The sequence below is a fragment of the Melospiza melodia genome, chromosome 20 (assembly GCF_035770615.1).
Source record: "Melospiza melodia melodia isolate bMelMel2 chromosome 20, bMelMel2.pri, whole genome shotgun sequence".
NCBI classification, from domain to species: domain Eukaryota; kingdom Metazoa; phylum Chordata; class Aves; order Passeriformes; family Passerellidae; genus Melospiza; species Melospiza melodia.
The window spans coordinates 7,554,379-7,562,085 of NC_086213.1; positions in this window are offsets into that span (position 1 = coordinate 7,554,379).

Sequence of the window (7,707 nt, forward strand, 5' to 3'; positions counted from 1 at the left end):
ATGCTACCTGGAGATTGTGGAGCAGTTTCATTCAGCAGCAATAACTTTGTGGTTTGAGTGGCCCATTGAAAGTTGTGTAGATTGGGTAAAATGGTCACTTGACATCTCTGCCTGAGGAGATAATTATGCTTTTGATTGATTATCCCAAACAAATTGTGGCTCTAATGACTCATTTTGAAATAGAGCACTGAGAAATCAGCTTAGCCTCTGAAATGTAGTCATATTCCACCTAGCCATGTCTGAATGCAAATACAAACATTCCCTAAGGATTACACTGAAGCTGCAGTAACTCTTCCAGTGTTTGCCTGCTGTAATAGCAGCCTCCTAATCAGTTCTTTAAATATTTCTGCTGCTGCTAATCTGAGAACAATAGCAGTATAAAACAAATCCCTTAAAATGTTTTAGTTTTCCTTTAACAAAATAAAATGTTGAAAATCCTTAAATACCAAAATACTGAAGCAGCTGAACAAGCTGATTTATGCCATTCCTGCTCAGTGATTCATGGCTGGGATTTTTATGGGGTGATAGGTTTAAACATAATTGAAATTGCACAGTAAAGATCTGATTTGATTTGAATTGAAGTGAATCCTCTTTTTATGAAAGAATTCTGGTGACTTAATAGACTTGTGCTTACCAGTGTCAAGGTTGTATGGTGGATAAAATTTCTTACCTCCTTTCATATTTCTCTTTAGGAGAAAAAAAGAAAATTAATGAATGTAACTGTTTCCATGTATGAAAGACCTACAGTCTGTGCCAGTTTGACTGTGGCAGTAGCAGCCACAGGGGGAGGCCAGTGGGCTTTGCTCAGTTCTTGGCCTCTAATGTCAGAAGCAGGTGCTGGGGAAGGTCAGAGAAACAAAGCACTGCATTTGATGCTTCCTTCCAGACACAAAGTGCTGTCCCAGTCCTTGTGCCCAAGGCCATCCTGAGCCAGGTGTGGTTTCTGTGTTTGGTCACTGTCAGTGTTTATCTGGGATTCTGCTTTCACTTCCTCCTGGGTCTTTGCAAAATTCTAGCCTGTGCAGTGTTTGTGGTGAGTAGATCTGCAGCACAGCTAAGTATTGTGTGAAAAGCTAAACACTATGGGACAGTGTAATAGTGCTGGTTGCTCTTATTAATGGAAGTTAAAATCTCTACAATGATTTCTAAGCAAATTATTTTGCAAATACTCATTCTTTTTACTTGCTATTGTAAAACAATTTGTAATAAAGGACAGAAAATATTCCTGGCTTGAATATTGGAAGATATTAGGGGATTATGCCTTGATCTGCAGGAGTATGTATGTTTATCATCAGACTTTTATGCTTTGGTACTTGGATGAAAATACAGTTGGTCCTACATCAGTAGGAGCTCTAGTTCATGAGGCACATCAAATTTAGCTGCAGTATTGGCTCTTTCTTCCCACTCTTCCCTGTGACTACTCCCTTAGAGCCTACTGCTCTGCTTCTATGGCAGAAGCAATAAATCAGAGGTATTTCAGAATCTGATGGTTTTAGCTGCTCTATCAGCTATTTGAGTTTATATTGGTAAGTAGCAATCATCACTTGTAAACCTGACAGGATCTGAGGCAGCCATTGCAGCCTTAAAATGCTGAATGGTTTGCAGGAGAGCTGTTTGACTGTTCAGTTAAATCCCATGTACTCTAGAGAACTCAGACAGGAGAAGTACTTTAGAATTGTCATATTTGACTGTCTTTAATGCTTCAGTTTTCATTTTTTCCACTCCTGTTTTCAGGACAACATTTCCAGTGCTCACCTGTTCAGAAATACAAGAGAAATAAAACTTTACATCACTCCAATCACTAGTCTGGAGCACCCCAGTTGTAAAGTCCAGAAAAGGAAGTTTTAAAATCAGTCTCTTTTTTACAGGAGCTCTTTGAAGATGGTTTTGTTGTGTTGAATTGACCTCTCAGGGTGTGCTGACTTGTAAAGAGGGGAGCAGTACAGAGCAGTATTTATTAAAAGGGAGATGTAGTGATCACAAGTGAGGAGGAATCAAAGCATAAAACACCAGGACTGTTCTCACGGCAATAAACAGCATCATTTCTTGATTTTATGTGTACATCTGTCAATCAGTGGTTTTAATTCCCTCATAGAAGGAATATTCTTGAAAACATTCCTCTGAAATTTCCTTTGTGAGTAAGTCTGGCTTGAGGGAAAGAAAGCAGTGAAATGTTTGTTTCTTTAAAGGGAAAAATTGAAATCCCTCTTGGCACTCATGTACCATTGTTGGCTTCAAGGTGGTACTAAAAGTTCCCTTGGAGCAGATTCAAGAGCTGAAAAATATGCTGCCCAGGGTGGAGCTCAAAATGCCACCTTTATGTACAAGCATTTGGGTTATAAACACAGACTTAGCAGGAAATATTGCAGAACATTCACTAGGGAAAGAAAATTGTGGGAGCTTTTTATTTCAGACTGGATGCCATTCTTTTAAAGCATTTGAGTTTTGATTTTTGGCATTCAGAAAGTGGCAGAATTAGAGAAGAAACACAAAGGTCAAACATGTTGAAAATAGGCCAGAAATCCCTAATTTCATGGTACCCAAGCTGATGCCATCCCTGGGTCTGACAGAGCAGAGAATGGGGGTTTCCCAATCACTGCTGCTGGGTGAGAGAATCATTTTGGCTTCCTCTGCCCCCTCAAGGCATTTGTGGCTGCTGGTTCTTATCCTGGCATTTGTTACCTTGACATCCTGTCTGCTCCATGGTGTGCATGTGGGCAATGCACTAAAATCTCAATATCCAGAGATAAAGACTTGTCTGGTAATTTGATATCACAACAAGCACTCAGCAGAGTTGCTGATGCAGGATATTCTCAATGAGCTGAAGGCTCACAAGTCATTCTGAAATCAGAATTAAGACCAATCCTGTAGGAATTTATGGGCAAGCCTAATCATATGTTATGAACTAAACTAAGGTAAAATGTATACACAAGCTGCATCACAGCATAGTTCCTTCCAGTGCTGGATCTCAGGTTATTTTATGAAGAGAACAAGGGATTTTTTTAATCCTTGGTTCAACAGCATCCTTCTCTGAAGTCTTTGCCACTTGCTTAAGGACTGTAGATGACTTCTCTAGGTATTCCTTCATGTTAATGCCTGGGATGCCTGTGTTAGACAAGAACCATGACATTCTGGGTCCTTTGTTTTCTTCTCAAAACCAGTTTTAATTTAGATGATTCCTTTCTGATCCTTGCAAAAGAGATAATACTCCCTTACAACAAAAGGGTGCTGTCTTTTATAGCACTTAGAGTCACCTCTTATTGCTGCAGCTTGTCTGTTTGCAGCCCCTTTGGTGTTGGTGTCTCTTTCCACTGTTTGGCTCAGTGGAATTTACTTTCATTTAATCATTCATTTGCAGCATGTCAGTGGAAAATTGGAGGTACCTGCCATTGAATTGGAAACAATTCACAGGGACAGTCAGCTCTTAGTATGTTTTTATTTGCTGAAAGGAGTCACCAAAGGGCTCTCAAAATAAATATGCCATTAATAATGATCTAGTGTCTGATCTGAAAGTCTGACTGGATCAGTAGCCTAGAAGGAAGGGGCGCATAAAATGGTGTTTTCTTTAAAAACTGCTGTGGTCAGTGAAGTAATTCAGAACTCAAATAGCAAGAATACAGCATGCCCTGGATCAAGCATGGTCTGAGCTCTGAGATTACCTTCTTGGGCCTTGGCTAAGTTCCTCATTTGAGACCATGCACTGACCAAAATGTCCCCATGCCTATGTACAGGATGACATTCATCTTTTAAGAAATTAGCATTATAAATTTTTTTCCTGAGGCTGCTGTGCTTCCTTCAGGGAAGTTTCTTTTAACTGGAAAGGGCTTTGCTACATTGTATAGAAGATGTTAAAATTAATAAATAAAAATTTAAAAAAAAAGTTCTCTCCAAACAGTTCTGGGCTTTTCCAGTGGTAACTGTTAAGTTCAGGGAAGCTCAGAAGATTCTTTGGCCATATCACTTGTGAGGGGGCAGACTGTCTTGGGAGATTTTTTTTCACAGGATCTCAAATTTGAAAAGCTGTTGCCCTACCAATGGAAATAAGATCTCAACAGCTGCAGAACTAGTGCTGTAATATAATTCTGCAACCTGATCCTTTAGCTGAGAACTGTGGTGTTTCATGGTACCATTTGGTTTGTGTCACACTGCTCAAATAATTGCCTTCCAAACAGAGCCAGGGCTTGTTCAGTGTTTCATTTTCACTGTCCATGTTTGCCTCAATTACACAGTCATTGCTTACTAGGTTAAATCAATATCCAGTTTTCAGATACATCCAGATTTCTAGAAATCCTATTTTGTCTATAATTGAGAGTTCAGGTCTATCTAGTACCAGACCATTACCACCCAACACTGTTTGTGGGATTTTCCTTGGGAAATTTAAGATGTTGTCTGTCATCTCAAGCTTTACTTTCTCATTTGCCAAAATCTTCATGGCTGAAACCATTTTCTGCTTTAAAAATATAAAACCTGGTATGCTCTTCATTATTTATAGCTCTTGTCAGTAACATGCATTACCCTCCAGGGTTAATGGCTCTGCAAGTGTGTGCTATCAGAGCAGCACCATTTCTGCACTGTGTAAAAGTTACATTTTGAAAAATTGAGCACAATCCTTTAAAGACCTGTATGCACATATTGTAAAGCATTCATGGAATTTCCCAGACATGTCTGTTCTAGGGGGGGAAATACTGTTCCCCTAAAACATTCTAAGGAAAAACCAAACCACCCTGCAGTTTTTCCTCTCTGTCTGCCTGTTTTCTCCCCTTGTGAGATTTTTCTGCCTCTGTGTAATCTGCCTCTAACATTAGGCAAAACCCATTCTTCCTACCAAAGGACTGAATCTCCCTGCAGTGTTTAGGTTTCTTTATCCTGTTATTGGGCTGCAGTTTGTTCACACCCACAAAAACAGCATACATGGGTGCTGGATTTGGTTACCTGCTTTGCAAATCCAGTGTGTGCTGTTTCATGAACATGAAGAAGGGGAAGAGTATTGTTGTTTCAGCTGGTTCCACTTGCTGTGTAGCCATGTAAGTAGATTAGCTGATATCAGTGTTAAGGACAGAGTAGTTAAAACAATAACTTAATGAACATATCCTTTTTATGAGACTTTTTCCTTGTAAAAGCTACTGAATTCTGACTCATTTATCTGACTCATACTGAATTGCTGGCTCCTGTTGTAGAATATCCTCTTAGAAACTTCCCTGAGCATAGCATGCTGTGTCAAAGGGACAGAGCTTTCCAACTGCTGCATACAAAACTGAGAAGGGGACCTGAAAAGGACTGAAAATGACAGGGTGAAGTACAAAAATAGAAAATAAAGAACTGAGAGGAAAAGAGAGACTGAGAAACAATAGAGGGTCAGCAGTAAATCCGGTTTGCCTTTCTAGCTCAGGAAGGTGTCCTGGAATCTGTGTTTCAGGGCACCCACTGGGTGGTCACCAGAGCTCTTTGAGTGTGTGAAATGAAATGGAAAACAATAGCTCAGCAGCAATTGCTTTTTTCCCTCTGATGAGGTGTTCCTTGAATTGCCAGCACGACTCCTGCTTGATTTAGCAGTGAATGCAGGCAGGCATTTCCTGAAGCGACAGCACTGTTAGAAATGCAAAGGAAGAGGGAATAGGATACAGGAGAGTGTCCCACTAAACTGTCTGAGCAACAAAAGGGAGGATGAAATGTAGCACAGCTGCACAGGGGTCATCTACCCAGCCTGAAAACCCTCATCTCATTCTACAAATAGGTGATGGGAGCCAATAAGATCTGTTTGAAAGAGATAGACCTTTTTGGAATGGGTAGTAGTTAAAGCCAGCTTTGTTGTCCTCCTAACTTCTTTTTATTTAAACTCATATTATCTCATAAACTCTCAACTACCTCAATTCTCATGGGGAATTTTTGCCAGTAAATGTAGATGTTGTTTGAGTTCTGGGCCGATATCCCATTCTGACAGTCTCTGTGTATGTATATATCTGCTTACTCATCTGTTCCATTATCTCCAAATAACATATAAATTATTCCTTTCAGAAAGGCTCATCTTCTCTGAGCCTTTCAAAGATACAAATACAGTGTATGGCTCCGAGATTACTGCACTGACTTGGCAGAAACTGTTCAAGAATCACTGCTGCCCCTCCTCCTCCCTGATTGCAGCCCTTAGGAAAGAAATGTGATGACTCCTCATTTTTTTGTTATTCAGCACATATTTGTGACCTTTTCTTTCATTAAACTTTGTATTTCCTCTTTGCCTCACCTTCTTCCTTCATCAGGATGGATGTTAGAGAGCACCTCATGCAAATGGACAGGGAGACCCAAAAGGAGACATTACTGTGACAAATTAATTAGTTATTAGCTAAGCAGTATTTATTCTTATCTTATGCCTTTATGTTTAGTCACTTGTGCTGGTTTTTATCCAGTGTTCAGTCACTCCTTTTAGTTCTCTCATTTGTTTTTAGAACAAAAAACATCTTGTACATTGCTGAGATCAGTTTTAAACCCTCCCACTGTCCAGGGCATTCACCACCTTACCTACACACATGTTATGTGCACTATTTTCTAGTCTGTTAAGAAAATCCTTTCCTATTGTACTTTCAGCTTGGGTACAGTATGAAACAAAGTTAATTATTGTTCTACATTCACGTTTTAAGTTAACTGAGCTCTTTAGTTTTTACTTCTGCTCTAGATATGTTCATTTCCATTTCCAGGCTCTCATTCCTGTTACCTGTTTATCAGTGTGTGGTGTCTGTGCTTTTACTGTCACCTCAGAATCTCAGTTTGGTGCCTACAGCAGAGTGAGGTCTTACCCCACTTTGCTCATTATAAAGCACTAACATCATGTCTTTCCTTTTTCTTCTTCTGAGTTAGACCCTTCTGTTTGACTCAAACTCCCTTGCAAGGTCACAAAGTGAGGTTTCACAGCAGTTTAAGAGCTCCTGCATCCTGCCAGCCCATGTTGTGAGGCCAGGCCAGACCTAAGACCTTTTGGTTCAGGAAAAGGATGGCAGTTTGCCCTTCCTTCACAATCTGAATTCCTGTCTAGCAGCAGGTGTTAAAACTGAAATCCTCAATTTCTTATTGTGACATGAGTCAGATTTCAGTAACTCTGTTAAGGGGAAAAACCTTGGTCTTAAAATTTAGCTCCCCCCCCAGCCTGTCTTTGAAGTGGGCTCGTTTTCAACAAGCCAGTGTTGAGTGGAGCTTTTACCAGTGGAGTTCATTGCAATCTGCCAGAGGCCATTCCTGCAAGGCTGTGAATACATTTTGCAGAGAGAAAGAAGTAAAAAAAATCTCCAACCTTGTGAGAGAGACAGGAGAAAAGGGGATTGCTCTTCCCACCACCAATGCTCAGGCTTTAGGACAGATGTCAGTAGTGGCTTCAGAGTGTGAAATGAGCCCACACAGCATCCAGGTATGAAGTCAGGACTGCTGTAATGAACTAAAAGTGCAGGTTCTAAAGAATGTAATCAGCTCTTCAGGAATCTGGGCAGGATGCCATGGATAATAGCTTTTCTTTTAGGAGGGACACTGTAATGATGATATGGATGTCTTAAATAGTTGTGGTCATTAATAACCCCAGGTAGACAAGAAGTCTCTTTTAATACTATCCAAACAACATTTTACCCCTAGAGTCTCAGTATGGTATTGGCTTCTGGGAATATCCACTATCTATAGCTGCAGAATAACTGCTTTAATGATGTCTTTGTTTAATTTCTTCCTAATGGA